The sequence below is a fragment of the Bombina bombina genome, chromosome 2 (genome assembly GCF_027579735.1).
Source record: "Bombina bombina isolate aBomBom1 chromosome 2, aBomBom1.pri, whole genome shotgun sequence".
NCBI lineage: Eukaryota > Metazoa > Chordata > Amphibia > Anura > Bombinatoridae > Bombina > Bombina bombina.
In genome coordinates, this window is record NC_069500.1 from 1,147,134,332 (window position 1) to 1,147,151,495 (window position 17,164).

At 46.3% G+C, this 17,164-nt stretch overlaps 1 protein-coding gene across 5 annotated transcripts in view; it reads left to right on the plus strand.

Annotated features, from left to right (window-relative positions):
- Nucleotides 1–17,164, plus strand: part of CLCN3 (chloride voltage-gated channel 3) — a 294,065-nt gene that overhangs the window by 168,011 nt on the left and 108,890 nt on the right. The window lies entirely within an intron of this gene.

Here is a 17,164-nt window from a genome sequence, read left to right on the forward strand (position 1 = left end):
AGTGCTCCCTTTCTGTGGAACACTCTGGCAGACACGGTCTGACCCCTTTTCGGGGCAGACTAAGGCTGTCCAGACCGCTGGTTATGCAGGGCTGAGGTCTGTTTGTCTGGACAACCCGTCGGCGTTGCCATTCTGTTTCCCAGGTCTGTAAGTAATGGTGAAATTGAAGGGTTGCAACGATAAGCTCCAACGTAATAGCCTGCCGTTATCTCCAGAGACCCGGTTCAGCCACACCAACGGGTTATGGTCGGTGACCAGAGTGAACTCCTGACCATATAAATAGGGAGTCCATTTCTTTAATGCCCACACCAAAGCCAAACACTCCTTTTCGACCGCTGCATAGCTGACTTCGCGGGGCAGGAGCTTCCGGCTGATGTAGGCAACTGGATGCTCCCCTCCATCTTCGCCTACTTGGCTGAGGACAGCTCCCAGCCCGAACATGGAAGCGTCTGTATGGACGATAAAACGTTTGTTAAGGGCTGGGGCCGCCAAGACAGGAGCGTTAATTAGAGCATTTTTGAGAGCCTGGAAAGCCGTTTCACAGTGGGGAGACCACAGGACCTGTCGAGGTAAGTTCTTCTTGGTCAAGTCAGTCAGGGGTTTGGCAAGTGTGCTGTAGTCTGGTACGAACCGTCTATAGTACCCTGCCGTGCCCAGGAAGGCTAGGACCTGAGTCTTAGTGATGGGGGTGGGCCAATTGGCGACAGCTTCTATTTTGGCCGGCTCTGGTCGCTGCTTTCCACACCCCACCCGGTGACCCAGGTACTGTACCTCGGCCATCCCAAAGTGGCATTTTTCTGGCTTCAGAGTCAGGCCAGCAGCCCGGATCTGATCCAGAACCATTCCCACATGAGCTAAGTGGTCCTCCCAGGACTCACTGTGGATCGCTATGTCGTCCAGGTAGGCGCAAGCAAAACTCTGGAAGCCATCCAGGAGCCTATCCACCAAGCGCTGGAATGTAGCTGGGGCATTCTTCATCCCAAACGGCATTACCCTAAACTGATATAAGCCGAATGGGGTGACGAATGCCGACTTGGGGATAGCCTCCGGGGCCAGGGGAATCTGCCAGTAACCTTTGCAGAGGTCAATAGTGGTCAGGTAATTTCCCCTGGCTATACGATCGAGTAGCTCGTCTACCCTGGGCATAGGGTAAGCGTCCGTCACGGTATTTTCATTGAGCCTCCGATAGTCTACACAGAACCGGGTGGTCCCATCTTTCTTGGGCACCAAGACAACTGGGGAGGCCCATGGACTATCGGAGGGCTCAATTACCCTGAGCTGGAGCATCTCATCGATCTCCTTCTTCATTCCTGTCCTAACTGCTTCGGGGATTCGGTACGGAGCCTGGCGCAAGGGAGCTTGTCCCGGAGTATCTACCTGGTGGGTGGTTAAAGTAGTGTACCCTGGCTTCGGGGAGAAGGTGAGGTGTTTGGACTGGAGGAGTTGGTTGAGCTGCTCCCTTTCAGTGGGGCTAAGTCGGTCCCCTATCTGAACCTGCGCCACTATACCTGTGGGGAGACTCTTTTCTAATAGGTCTGGAATGGGTAAACTGTCGGGGTCTTCCTGAGGGGAACAACATACGGCCGTCACGTTCTCTGGTCGCTCAAAATATTCCTTGAGCATGTTTACATGGAATGTCTTTCTAAGATTGTTGTCATGGCAGCTAGCTATCACATAAGTGGTGTCTCCCCTTTTCTCTACGATCTGGTAGGGACCCTGCCAGGACGCCTGCAATTTGTCTGTCTTCACCGGCTTAAGTACTAACACCTTTTGTCCTATGGTGAAGATTCTCTTTCGGGCCCTCCGATCGTACCATACTTTCTGTCTTCTCTGGGCCAACTGGAGATTAGCCCGCACGGATTTGGCTAATTGCTCCATTCGGTCCCTGAGTTCCAGCACGTATGGCACAATGGGGACACCGTCAGCCTCCATCTCTCCCTCCCAGTGCTCCCGGATCAGGTTTAGGGGTCCCCGTACCTTTCTTCCGTAGAGCAACTCGAAGGGAGAGAACCCTGTCGTTTCCTGGGGCACCTCCCGATAAGCAAATAGGAGGTGCGGCAGGAAGCGTTCCCAGTCTCGGTATTCCTGAGTGAACGTCTTGAGCATTTGCTTGAGGGTCCCATTGAACCTCTCACACAGCCCGTTCGTCTGGGGGTGGTATGGGGAGCTCAGGAGGGACTTAATTTTGCAAACCTGCCAGAGTTGTTGGGTTAATTCAGCCGTAAATTGGGTGCCTCGGTCGGATAGGATTTCTTTTGGAAATCCTACCCGGGAGAACACCTGTACTAGTGCATTCGCTACCGTATCCGCTTGTATGTTGGATAGGGCGACAGCCTCTGGGTACCTGGTAGCGTAGTCCACTACGGTAAGAATGTAGCGCTTACCGGAGGGACTAGGGGTAGCCAGTGGTCCCACTAGGTCAATAGCAACCCGGCTGAAGGGTTCCTCTACAATGGGCATATTTACTAGCTGGGCTTTAGGGTGATCGCCTCGCCTTCCTACTCGTTGACACACATCGCAGGTGTTACAGTAAGTTCTAACGTCAGCGTGCACCCCTGGCCAAAAGAACGTGTGAGTAATGCGGTGTAGGGTACGGGTAACGGCTAGGTGGCCTGCTAAGGGGATGTCGTGGCCTATTTTGAGGATTTCTTGACGGTATTTGTGGGGCACTACCAGCTGTCGCCTACGCTGTCCCCTTTTCTCTGTCCAGCGGTATAGTTTCCCTTTTTCCCATAAGAATGTTTCGTTATCTGCCCCGCCCCCTCCGGTCTCTGCTCGTTCCCGGTACTTTTGTAAGGTCGGGTCAGTCTTAGACTCTGCCTCGAAAGCATCTGGGGTGTCCCAGGGTATGGGGCCTAACCTGTCAGGCAAGGTCGGGGTAGGTCTTACCTGTGTCTCCCGCACTGGTGAGAGCTCTCGCTCCGTCCGGGCTTGGGCCCGTGTAGTCACTGGGTCCGCCTCGTTGTTGCATACTGGAGCATAGGCAGAAGTCATGGGGCCCAAATCGTTGCCCAGTAGTACTTCGGCAGGTAAATTATCCATTAGGCCCACGTTCACAGCCCCCTTTCCCGCTCCCCAATCAAGATGCACTTTAGCTGTTGGAATTTTGTACACATCCCCCCCCGCCACTCTAACGGCCACAGTCTGTCCGGATCGCTTGTGCTCTGGCACCAAATGACTCTGTACCAGCGTGATAGTAGCCCCTGTGTCTCGCAATCCCTCGGTAGATCGCCCCTCGAGCCATACCCTCTGCCGATGGTGCTGGCGGTTATCTGAGGCAGCATATACAGGGTCTGCCTCGTGAAGCGGCCCCACATATCCCTCCATAGGGGCCTCTTGGTTAACACAGAGGGCCCGGGCCGGACGATAGGACCCAGAGGGGTAATTGTAATTCCTGGGTGTCTGGTGCGTATTAAGGGGGCAGCTAGCCATGAAATGCCCTGGTTGCTTGCATCGGTGGCAAGTCGGTCTGTGATGCTCAGAGCTGTTATTGGGTGGTCCTGAGTGTCGGACGGGCCCTGTGGGCACCGGGGCTCGGAATTCAGCACGAGGGGGTGCACGGTAAACCTCTCTGGGTTCGACCCGTGCTGGAGCTCGGTAGTTCATGGGTTCGTGAAGACGGGAGTCATAATGTTCATCGGCCAATTTGGCTGCTTCTTCTAAGGTAGAAGGCCGCCTGTCTCGCAGCCATTCCTTCCCTTGCTGTTCCATGCCATTATAAAAATGTTCTAAGAGAAACAATTGTAAAATTTCCTCCCCAGTCACCGCTTTACTTCCGCTCAGCCAGTGATTTGCCGCTCTCCGCATTCGGTGCGCCCATTCCATATGGGTATCGTTAGGCTTCTTTTCCGTGCCCCGAAACTGTCGGCGATACGTGTCCGGAGTTACAGCGTACCGTCGCAACAGTGTCTCCTTAACTAGCTCATACTGTGTCACTTCCTTAGCACCCAGAGTACGAAAGGCTTCCAGGGCTCGCCCGGATAGTTTCCCAGACAATATCGTGGGCCACTCTCTGTTGGGAATCTGGTGCAGGGCACATTGCCTTTCGAAGTCCGCCAAATATTCATCAATCCCTGTCTCGTTCTCTAGAAAGGGTCGAAATGCTGTATAGGGTATCTTGGGCCTCCCAGCATTTTCGACAGGGATGATTACCTGCGGGGCTACAGCATTGCGGTGTGCGTTCGCTAGGTTGAGTTCGTGGGCTCGAGTCTCTCGTATATCCTCGTCCGCCTCCGCCATCAACTGCTGTACCAATTCCATGGAGGGGTTCGGCCCGTATAATGAGAGCCTTTCCCGAACAATCCTGGTTTTTTCGTCACTAATCGTGGTCGGTGTTTCCACCATTGTGAAGCTCTGATCCAGTTCGTTCAATTCTGCGATCAGCTCTCTCCTCGGCCGGTTGCTGGTGTACCCCCCTCTGCTTTCAAGTAAATCCTTTAGGGTTGTACGCTTCAATTTTTCGTAAGCGCTCTCCATCCGTTCTGTACCTCTCCTAGGAAATCCAGGAAAATCCAGCCGCTGCCGCCAAATGTTACGGTTACCCTTAGTCTCGCTGAGAGATGGACCGCTTAGTAGCCTGGATCCCTATTGCTAAAGAGGGGAGAAGCTGCTTTCCATAGTATTCTATATGAGTCTCGCAAATATAGAATAATCTCCCTTAGCTGTAGTACAGCTAGGATACCCTTCTGCCCACAAAAACGAGTCAACGCTGCGATTGAGGGTCAAACAAGAACTCAGCACTGGGATGCCCAGCCTGCTTTTTATTAAGGTTACATGCACACAGGGCACTCCCAGGGGGAGAGGGGGGGGGGGAGCACAAAATCCCCCATCACACATTTAGATAGAGAGCACTGTCCTTTGACAGGCCACAATAGGATTACAGTACTTAAGATAACAAGTTTACAAGTTCATCTTATCAATTAGCAGTCTGGCTCCAGAGGTGATTAGACAATGGGATTGGTTATCCCTAAACTTAGAGCTGAGGCCAGCAAAAATGTGTATTTAGGCAATAGTTTCTAAAAGCTGAAAAAAAAGAGTTAACTCTTTATGAAATGATACTTGTTACGGTTTTCTTGGAGCCCTTCTTAGGCGCTGGCTTGCTGGTTCAGGCATTGCTGCTGGGAAATAAGCTCTTCACAACAAAATAACTAATGCTTCTGTAACAACACTCCTTCCGATAAACATTCTGGAACTAAGAGCGATATTCAATGCTCTTCAGGCATGGCCTCAGCTAGCTGCGGTAAGGTTCATCAGATTTCAGTCGGACAATATCACGACTGTAGCCTACATCAAGCATCAAGGGGAACAAGGAGTTCCCTAGCAATGTTGGAGGTTTCAAAAATAATTCTATGGGCAGAGGTTCACTCTTGCCATCTATCAGCTATCCATATCCCAGGAGTAGAGAACTGGGAGGCGGATTTTCTAAGTCGACAGACTTTTCATCCGGGGGAGTGGGAACTCCATCCGGAGGTGTTTGCATAGTTGATTCAACTTTGGGGCAAACCAGAACTGGATCTCATGGCGTCTCGTCAGAACGCCAAGCTTCCTTGTTACGGATCCAGGTCCAGGGATCCCAAGGCAGCGCTGATAGATGCTCTAGCAGCGCCTTGGTCTTTCAACCTGGCTTATGTGTTTCCACCGTTTCCTCTGCTCCCTCTTCTGATTGCCAAGATCAAGCCGGAGAGAGCTTCGGTGATTTTGATAGCACCTGCGTGGCCACGCAGGACTTGGTATGCAGATCTGGTGGACATGTCATCCCTTCCACCATGGACTCTAACGCTGAGGCAGGACCTCCTACTTCAGGGTCCTTTCAACCATCCAAATCTAATTTCTCTGCGTCTGACTGCTTGGAGAGTGAACGGTTGATTTTATCAAAGCGTGGTTTCTCCAAATCGGTCATTGATACCTAAATTCAGGCTCGAAAGCATGTCACCAGGAAAATCTATCATAAGATATGGTGTAAATATCTTCATTGGTGTGAATCAAAGGGTTACTCATGGAGTAAAGTCAGGATTCCCAGGATATTATCTTTTCTCCAAGAAGGATTGGAGAAGGGATTGTCAGCTAGTTCCTTAAAGGGACAGATTTCTGCTCTGTCTATTCTTTTGCACAAGCGTCTGGCGGATGTTCCAGACGTTTAGGCGTTTTGTCAGGCTTTAGTTAGAATCAAGCCTGTGTTTAAACCTGTTGCTCCGCCATGGAGTTTAAATTTAGTTCTTAAAGTTCTTCAAGGGGTTCCGTTTGAACCTCTGCATTCCATAGATATCAAGCTTTTATCTTGGAAAGTTCTGTTTCTGGTAGCTATCTCTTCGGCTCGAAGAGTTTCAGAGTTATCTGCCTTGCAGTGTGATTCCCCTTATCTGATCTTCCATGCAGATAAGGTAGTTTTGAGTACCAAACCTGGGTTTCTTCCTAAGGTGGTATCTAATAAGAATATCAATCAGGAGATTGTTGTTCCGTCACTGTGTCCTAATCCTTCTTCAAAGAAAGAACGTCTTTTACACAATCTTGACGTGGTTCGTGCTTTAAAGTTTTATTTACAAGCTACTAAAGATTTTCGTCAAACATCTGCATTGTTTGTTGTCTTCTCTGGACAGAGGAAAGGCCAAAAGGCTTCAGCAACTTCTTTCTTTTTGGTTAAGAAGTATAATCCGCTTAGCTTATGAGACTGCTGGCCAGCAGCTTCCTGAGAGAATTACAGCTCATTCTACTAGAGCGGTGGCTTCCACATGGGCTTTTAAAAATGAGGCTTCTGTTGAACAGATTTGTAAGGTGGCGACTTGATCTTCGCTTCATACTTTTTCTAAATTCTACAAATTTGATACTTTTGCTTCTTCGGAGGCTATTTTTGGGAGAAAGGTCTTACAGGCAGTGGTGCCTTCCATTTAAGCGCCTGCCTTTTCCCTCCCTTCATCCGTGTCCTATAGCTTTGGTATTGGTATACCACAAGTAATGGATGAATCCGTGGATTGGATACACCTTACAAGAGAAAACAAAATTTATGCTTACCTGATAAATTTATTTCTCTTGTGGTGTATCCAGTCCACGGCCCGCCCTGTCATTTTAAGGCAGGTGTTTTTTATTTTTAAACTACAGTCACCACTGCACCCTATAGTTTCTCCTTTCTCTTGCTTGTCTTCGGTCGAATGACTGGAGGTGGCAGTTAGGGGAGGAGCTATATAGACAGCTCTGCTGTGGGTGATCCTCTTGCAGCTTCCTGTTGAAGGAGAATATCCCACAAGTAATGGATGAATCCGTGGACTGGATACACCACAAGAGAAAAAAAATTATCAGGTAAGCATAAGATTTGTTTTTTACAAAATTAATTTTTTTCAATAAATAAAGTTTTCACCAACTGTTGTGGTTATTACTAATTTGTTTAACATGTCTGACATTGAGGAAACTCATTGCTCTATGTGTTTAGAAGCCATTGTGGAACCCCCTCTTACATTGTGTACCTCTTGTACTGATAGAGCCTTAAACTGTAAGGAACATATTTTAGGAAATTAAAGTATGTCTAAGGATGATTCTCAGTCTGAAGAGAATCAGGATATGCCATGTAATTTTCCTCAAGTGTCCCAACCTTTAACACCCACACAAGTGACACCTAGTACATCTAGTGCGTCTAATCTTTTACTTTGCAAGATATGGCTGCAGTTATGTCAACTACTCTCACTGAGGTATTATCTAAAGTGCCAGGTTTGCAGGGTAAACGCAGTAGGCCAGGTATTAACAGAAATACTGAACCCTCTGATGGTTTAGTAGCCATTTCCGATGTACCCTCACAATCCTCTGAATTGGGGGTTAGGGAATTATTGTCTGAGGGAGAAATTTCAGATTCAGGGAATATGTTACCTCAGACAGATACAGACTTAGTGTCCTTTAAATTTAAACTTGAACACCTTCGCCTGTTGCTCAGGGAGGTCCTAGTGACTCTGGATGATTGTGAACCTATTACAATTCCTCCAGAAAAATTGTGTAAGATGGATAAATATCTAGAAGTTCCTACTTACACTGATGTTTTTCCGGTTCCCAAAAGAATTTCGGAAATTGTTAGAAAGGAATGGGATAGACCAGGCATACCGTTCTCTCCCCCTCCTAATAAGGACTCTTGGCAAACGGTCCCTAAGGTGGAGGGAGCAATATCTACTCTAGCTAAGGGTACAACTATACCTATTGAGGACAGTTGTGCTTTCAAAGACCCTATGGATAAAAAAATTAGAGGGTCTTCTAAAGAAATTATTTATTCACCAGGGTTTCTTGTTACAACCTGCTGCCTGCATTGTTCCAGTAATTACGGCGGCAGCTTTCTGGTTTGACGCCCTTGAGGAGTCTCTGAAAGTAGAGACTCCCCTAGACGACATTTTCAACAGAATTAAAGCTCTCAAACTAGCTAATTCTTTTATCACAGATGCAGAGCCCTATGGTTAAATTCGTGGTTTGCTGATGTATCATCAAAGTCTAAACTGTTAACTATTCCTTTCAAGGGTAAGACCCTGTTTGGCCCAGAATTGAAGGAATTCATTGCTGACATTACTGGAGGTAAAGGCCACGCCCTACCTCAAGACAAACCTCTTAGGATGAGGGGTAAACAAAATCATTTTCGTTCCTTTCGAAATTTCAGAGGAGTACCCTCTGCTTCCCCTTCCACCAATAAGCAGGAAGGAAATTTTGTTCAATCCAAGTTTGTCTGGAGACCTAATCAGACCTGGAATAAGGGTAAACAAGCCAAAAAGCCCGCTGCTGCTACCAAGACAGCATGAAGGGGCAGCCCCCGATCCGGGACCGGATCTAGTAGGGGGCAGACTTTCTCTCTTTGCTCAGGCTTGGGCAAGGGATGTGCAGGATCCCTGGGCATTAGAAATTGTGACCCAGGGGTATCAACTGGAATTCAAAAATTTCCCCCCAACAGGGAGATTTCATCTTTCACGTTTGTCTGTAGACCAGACAAAAAGAGAGGCGTTCTTACACTGTGTAAAAGACCTCTATTCCATGGGAGAAATTTGTCCAGTTCCAAAACAGGGACAGGGGTTTTACTCAAACCTTTTCGTGGTTCCTAAAAAAGAGGGAACTTTCAGACCTATTTTGGATTTAAAGTGTCTAAACAAATTTCTCAGGGTCCCATCGTTCAAGATGGAGACTATACGAACTATCTTACCAATGATCCAGGAGGGTCAATACATGACCACTGTGGACCTAAAGGATGCGTACCTTCACATTCCTATCCACAAGGATCATAATCAGTTTCTAAGGTTTGCCTTTCTGGACAAGCATTATCAGTTAGTGGCCCTTCCCTTCGGGTTGGCCACAGCTCCCAGAATCTTCTCAAAGGTGCTAGGGTCCCTTCTCAGGCCGTGGGGCATAGCAGTGGCGCCCTATCTGGACGATATTTTGGTTCAGGCGTCAACTTATCTGACCAAATCTCACACGGACATCGGTTGGAAAGTGAATATAGAAAAGAGTTCACTTGTTCCACAAACAAGAGTTCCATTCTTGGGAACTCAGACTCGGTAGGCATGAAAATATTTCTGACGGAGGTCAGAAAATCAAAGATTGTAAATACTTGCCGAGCTCTTCAGTCCATTCCTCGGCCATCAGCGGCGCAGTGTATGGAGGTCATTGGATTAATGGTAGCAGCGATGGACATCGTTCCGTTTGCTCACTTTCATCTTGGGCCACTGCAACTGTGCATGCTCAGACAGTGGAATGGGGATTATGCAAATGTATCTCCTCAGATAAATCTGGATCAAGAGACCAGAGACTCTCTTCTTTGGTGGTTGTCACAGGATCATCTGTCCCAAGGAATGTGCTTCCGCAGACCATCATGGGTTATAGTGACAGCGGACGCCAGCCTCTTGGGCTGGGGTGCAGTCTGGAATTCCCTGAAGGCTCAGGGAAGTTGCCAATATTCTGGAACTGAGAGTAATATTCAATGCGCTCCAGGCGTGGCCTCAGTTGGCACTGACCAAGTTCATAAGATTCCAGTCGGACAATGTCACGACTGTAGCATATATCAATCATCAGGGGGGAACAAGAAGTTCTCTTGCGATGATAGAGGTATCAAAGATAATCCGATGGGCAGAGATTCACTCTTGCCATCTATCAGCTATCTATATCCCAGGAGTTGAGAACTGGGAGGCGGATTTTCTAAGTCGTCAGACTTTTCATCCGGGGGAGTGGGAACTCCATCCGGAGGTGTTTGCATCGTTGATTCATCAATCAGGCACACCGGAATTGGATCTGATGGCATCTCGACAGAATGCCAAACTTCCACGCTACGGGTCCAGGTCAAGGGGGTCCCCAGGCTGTACTGATAGATGCTCTAGCAGTACCTTGGTCATTCAACCTGGCTTATGTGTTTCCACCATTTCCTCTCCTGCCTCGTGTGATTGCAAGAATCAAACAGGAGAGAGCTTCAGTAATTCTAATAGCGCCTGCGTGGCCACGCAGGACTTGGTTTGCGGATCTAGTGGACATGTCGTCTCTGCCACTGTGGAAACTGCCATTGAGATAGGACCTTCTCATTCAAGGTCCGTTTAAACATCCAAATCTAAATTCTCTACAGCTGACTGCCTGGAGATTGAACGCTTGATCTTATCTAAGTGGGGATTCTCTGAGTCGGTCATTGATACTCTGATTCAGGCTTGCAAGCCTGTCACTAGAAAGATTTACCATAAGATATGGCGTAAATATCTTTATTGGTGTGAATCCAAGGGTTACTCATGGAGTAAGATTAGGATTCCTAGGATCTTGTCCTTTCTCCAAGAAGGATTGGAGAAGGGATTATCTGCTAGTTCTTTAAAAGGACAAATTTCTGCTTTGTCAATTTTATTACACAAGCGTCTGGCGGATGTCCCAGACATTCAGTCTTTTTGTCAGGCTTTAATCAGAATCAATCCTGTGTTTAAACCTGTTGCTCCACCATGGAGTCTGAATTTAGTTCTTAATGCTCTTCAAGGGGTTCCGTTTGAACACATGCATTCCTTAGATATTAAGCTGTTATCTTGGAAGGTTTTATTTCTCCTGTTAAGTGTAGTCAGTCCACGGGTCATCCATTACTTATGGAATATATCTCTTCCTAACAGGAAACTGCAAGAGAATTACCCAGCAGAGCTGCTATATAGCTCCTCCCCTCACATGTCATATTCAGTCATTCTCTTGCAGCCTAACTAAAAAGGAAGCTGTGAGAGATCTGTGGTGTTTTTTAACTTAGTTTATTTCTACAATCAAAAGTTTGTTATTTTAAATGGCACCGGAGTGTGCTGTTTATTCTCAGGCAGCATTAGAAGAAGAATCTGCCTGGGTTTTTTTCTATGGTCTTAGCAGACGTAACTAAGATCCACTGGCTGTTCTCATCTGAGGAGTGAGGTAACTTCAGAGAAGGGGAATAGCATGCAGGGCTCCCTGCAACAAATGAGGTATGTGCAGTAATTTATTTTCTGAGGAATGGAATTGACTGAGAAAATACTGCTGATACCATTGTAAAGTAAGTTCAGCCTTAAATGCAGTGATAGCGACTGGTATCAGGCTGATGTGTGTGTACACTGAATGTATTTTTCTAAGGAATGGAATTGACTCTGAAAATACTGTTAATACTGAAGTAATGTATGAGCCTTAACTGCAGTAAAAACGACTGGTAGCAGGCTTATTAATAATAATACATAACTTTCAAATGTATGTTTAAAACGTTTACTGGCTTGTTAATCGTTTTTGTGAGGTACTTGGTGATAAAACTTATTAGGGCATGATTTTTACCACATGGCCATTTTTGTTTTCTGCATAGAAACAGTTTCTGAGCTTCCCCACTGTTGTAATATGAGTGGGAGGGGCCTATTTCTCCAACATAGGTGTGTCCGGTCCACGGCGTCATCCTTACTTGTGGGATATTCTCTTCCCCAACAGGAAATGGCAAAGAGCCCAGCAAAGCTGGTCACATGATCCCTCCTAGGCTCCGCCTTCCCCAGTCATTCTCTTTGCCGTTGCACAGGCAACATCTCCACGGAGATGGCTTAGAGTTTTTTGGTGTTTAAATGTAGTTTTTATTCTTCAATCAAGAGTTTGTTATTTTAAAATAGTGCTGGTATGTACTATTTACTCTGAAACAGAAAAGAGATGAAGATTTGTGTTTGTAAGAGGAAAATGATTTTAGCAACCGTTACTAAAATCGATGGCTGTTTCCACACAGGACTGTTGAGAGGAATTAACTTCAGTTGGGGGAAACAGTGAGCAGACTTTTGCTGCTTGAGGTATGACACATTTCTAACAAGACTTGGTAATGCTGGAAGCTGTCATTTTCCCTATGGGATCCGGTAAGCCATTTTTATTAAATAAGAATAAAGGGCTTCACAAGGGCTTTAAAGACTGGTAGACATTTTTCTGGGCTAAAACGATTGATTTATAAGCATTTTTAATAGTTTATAGCTTTGAGGAGTTATTTTATTCTTGGGAATTATGTTAAAGAAACGGCAGGCACTGTATTGGACACCTTTTTCACTGGGGGCCTTCTCTAATCGTAGGCAGAGCCTCATTTACGCGCCACTAATGCGCAGTTGTTTTTGGGAAGCAAGGCATGCAGATGCATGTGTGAGGAGCTCAGATACATAGAAAAAGCGTACTGAAGGCGTCATTTGGTATCGTATTCCCCTCTGGGCTTGGTTGGGTCTCAGCAAAGCAGATACCAGGGACTGTATAGGGGTTAAATATAAAAACGGCTCCGGTTCCGTTATTTTAAGAGTTAAAGCTTTCAAATTTGGTGTGCAATACTTTTAAGGCTTTAAGACACTGTGGTGAAAATTTGGTGAATTTTGAACAATTCCTTCATACTTTTTCACATATTCAGTAATAAAGTGTGTTCAGTTTAAAATTTAAAGTGACAGTAACGGTTTTATTTTAAAACGTTTTTTGTTCTTTGTTATCAAGTTTATGCCTGTTTAACATGTCTGAACTATCAGATAGACTATGTTCTGTATGTGAGGAAGCCAAGGTTCCTTCTCATTTAAATAGATGTGATGTATGTGACAAACAATTTAGAGAAAATGATGCCCAAGATGATTCCTCAAGTGAGGGGAGTAAGCATGGTACTGCATCATCCCCTCCTTCGTCTACGCCAGTCTTGCCCACACAGGAGGCCCCTAGTACATCTAGTGCGCCAATACTCCTTACTATGCAACAATTAACGGCTGTAATGGATAATTCTATCAAAAACATTTTAGCAAAAATGCCCACTTATCAGCGAAAGCGCGACTGCTCTGTTTTAGAAAATACTGAAGAGCATGGGGACGCTGATGATAATGGTTCTGACATGCCCCTACACCAGTCTGAGGGGGCCAGGGAGGTTTTGTCTGAGGGAGAAATTTCAGATTCAGGGTAAATTTCTCTACAAGCTGAACCTGATGTGCGCTCTGCTTAAGGAGGTGTTGTCTACTCTGGATGATTGTGACAATTTGGTCATTCCAGAGAAATTATGTAAGATGGACAAGTTCCTAGAGGTCCCGGGGCCCCCGAAGCTTTTCCTTTAGCCAAGCGGGTGGCGGACATTGTAAACAAAGAATGGGAAAGGCCCGGCATACCTTTTGTCCCTCCCCCTATATTTAAGAAATTGTTTCCTATGGTCGACCCCAGAAAGGACTTATGGCAGACAGTCCCCAAGGTCGAGGGGGCGGTTTTCTACTCTAAACAAACGCACTACTATCCCTATAGAAGATAGTTGTGCTTTCAAAGATCCTATGGATAAAAAATTAGAGGGTTTGCTTAAAAAGATGTTTGTTCAGCAAGGTTACCTTCTACAACCAATTTCATGCATTGTTCCTGTCACTACAGCAGCGTGTTTCTGGTTCGATGAACTAGAAAAGTCGCTCGATAAAGATTCTTCTTATGAGGAGATTATGGACAGAGTTCACGCTCTTAAATTGGCTAACTCTTTTACTTTAGACGCCACTTTGCAATTAGCTAGATTAGCGGCGAAAAATTCAGGGTTTGCTATTGTGGCGCGCAGAGCGCTTTGGCTAAAATCTTGGTCAGCGGATGCGTCTTCCAAGAACAAATTGCTTAACATACCTTTCAAGGGGAAAACGCTGTTTGGCCCTGACTTGAAAGAGATTATTTCAGATATCACTGGGGGTAAGGGCCACGCCCTTCCTCAGGATAGGTCTTTTAAGGCTAAAAATAAACCAAATTTTCGTCCCTTTCGCAGAAACGGACCAGCCTCAAGTTCTACATCCTCTAAGCAAGAGGGTAATACTTCTCAAACCAAGCCAGCCTGGAGGCCAATGCAAGGCTGGAACAAAGGTAAGCCGGCCAAGAAACCTGCCACTGCTACCAAGACAGCATGAGATGTTCTCCCCCGATCCGGGACCGGATCTGGTGGGGGGCAGACTTTCTCTCTTCGCTCAGGCTTGGGCAAGAGATGTTCTGGATCCTTGGGCGCTAGAAATAGTCTCCCAAGGTTATCTTCTGGAATTCAAGGAGCTACCCCCAAGGGGGAGGTTCCACAGGTCTCAATTGTCTTCAGACCACATAAAAAGACAGGCATTCTTACATTGTGTAGAAGACCTGTTAAAAATGGGAGTGATTCATCCGGTTCCATTAGGAGAACAAGGGATGGGATTCTACTCCAATCTGTTCATAGTTCCCAAAAAAGAGGGAACATTCAGACCAATCTTAGATCTCAAGATCCTAAACAAATTTCTCAAGGTTCCATCGTTCAAAATGGAAACCATTCGGACAATTCTTCCTACCATCCAGGAAGGTCAATTCATGACCACGGTGGATTTAAAGGATGCGTATCTACATATTCCTATCCACAAGGAACATCATCGGTTCCTAAGGTTCGCCTTTCTGGACAAGCATTACCAGTTTGTGGCACTTCCATTCGGATTAGCCACTGCTCCAAGAATTTTCACAAAGGTACTAGGGTCCCTTCTAGCGGTGCTAAGACCAAGGGGCATTGCAGTAGTACCTTACTTGGACGACATACTGATTCAAGCGTCGTCTCTACCACAAGCAAAGGCTCATACGGACATTGTCCTGGCCTTTCTCAGATCTCACGGGTGGAAAGTGAACGTAGAAAAAAGTTCTCTATCTCCGTCAACAAGAGTTCCCTTCTTGGGAACAATAATAGACTCCTTAGAAATGAGGATTTTTCTGACAGAGGCCAGAAAATCAAAACTTCTAAGCTCTTGTCAAGTACTTCATTCTGTTCTTCTTCCTTCCATAGCGCAGTGCATGGAAGTAATAGGTTTGATGGTCGCGGCAATGGACATAGTTCCTTTTGCGCGAATTCATCTAAGACCATTACAACTGTGCATGCTCAGTCAGTGGAATGGGGATTATACAGACTTGTCTCCGACGATACAAGTAGATCAGAGGACCAGAGATTCACTCCGTTGGTGGCTGACCCTGGACAACCTGTCACAAGGGATGAGCTTCCGCAGACCAGAGTGGGTCATTGTCACGACCGACGCCAGTCTGGTGGGCTGGGGCGCGGTCTGGGAACCCCTGAAAGCTCAGGGTCTTTGGTCTCGGGAAGAATCTCTTCTCCCGATAAATATTCTGGAACTGAGAGCGATATTCAATGCTCTCAAGGCTTGGCCTCAGCTAGCAAAGGCCAAATTCATACGGTTTCAATCAGACAACATGACGACTGTTGCGTATATCAACCATCAGGGGGGAACAAGGAGTTCCCTGGCGATGGAAGAAGTGACCAAAATAATTCAATGGGCGGAGACTCACTCCTGCCACTTGTCTGCAATCCACATCCCAGGAGTGGAAAATTGGGAAGCGGATTTTCTGAGTCGTCAGACATTTCATCCGGGGGAGTGGGAACTCCATCCGGAAATCTTTGCCCAAATAATGCAATTGTGGGGCATTCCAGACATGGATCTGATGGCGTCTCGTCAGAACTTCAAGGTTCCTTGCTACGGGTCCAGATCCAGGGATCCCAAGGCGACTCTAGTGGATGCACTAGTAGCACCTTGGAGCTTCAACCTAGCTTATGTGTTCCCACCGTTTCCTCTCATTCCCAGGCTGGTAGCCAGGATCAAACAGGAGAGGGTATCGGTGATCTTGATAGCTCCTGCGTGGCCACGCAGGACTTGGTATGTAGATCTGGTGAATATGTCATCGGCTCCACCATGGAAGCTACCTTTGAGACAGGACCTTCTTGTTCAAGGTCCGTTCGAACATCCGAATCTGGCCTCACTCCAACTGACTGCTTGGAGATTGAACGCTTGATTTTATCAAAGCGAGGGTTCTCAGATTCTGTCATTGATACTCTTGTTCAGGCCAGAAAGCCTGTAACTAGAAAAATCTACCATAAAATATGGAAAAAATATATCTGTTGGTGTGAATCTAAAGGATTCCCATGGAACAAGATAAAAATTCCTAAGATTCTATCCTTTCTTCAAGAAGGTTTGGAGAAAGGATTATCTGCAAGTTCTTTGAAGGGACAGATTTCTGCTTTATCTGTTTTACTTCACAAAAAGCTGGCGGCTGTGCCAGATGTTCAAGCTTTTGTTCAGGCTCTGGTTAGAATCAAGCCTGTTTACAAACCTTTGACTCCTCCTTGGAGTCTCAATTTAGTTCTTTCAGTTCTTCAGGGGGTTCCGTTTGAACCCCTACATTCCGTTGATATCAAGTTATTATCTTGGAAAGTTTTGTTTTTGGTTGCAATTTCTTCTGCTAGAAGAGTTTCAGAGTTATCTGCTCTGCAGTGTTCTCCTCCTTATCTGGTGTTCCATGCAGATAAGGTGGTTTTGCGTACTAAACCTGGTTTTCTTCCGAAAGTTGTTTCTAACAAAAATATTAACCAGGAGATAGTCGTGCCTTCTTTGTGTCTGAATCCAGTTTCAAAGAAGGAACGTTTGTTGCACAATTTAGATGTAGTTCGTGCTCTAAAATTCTATTTAGAGGCTACAAAGGATTTCAGACAAACATCTTCCTTGTTTGTTGTTTATTCTGGTAAAAGGAGAGGTCAAAAAGCAACTTCTACCTCTCTCTCTTTTTGGCTTAAAAGCATCATCAGATTGGCTTATGAGACTGCCGGACGGCAGCCTCCTGAAAGAATCACAGCTCATTCCACTAGGGCCGTGGCTTCCACATGGGCCTTCAAGAACGAGGCTTCTGTTGATCAGATATGTAAGGCAGCGACTTGGTCTTCACTGCACAC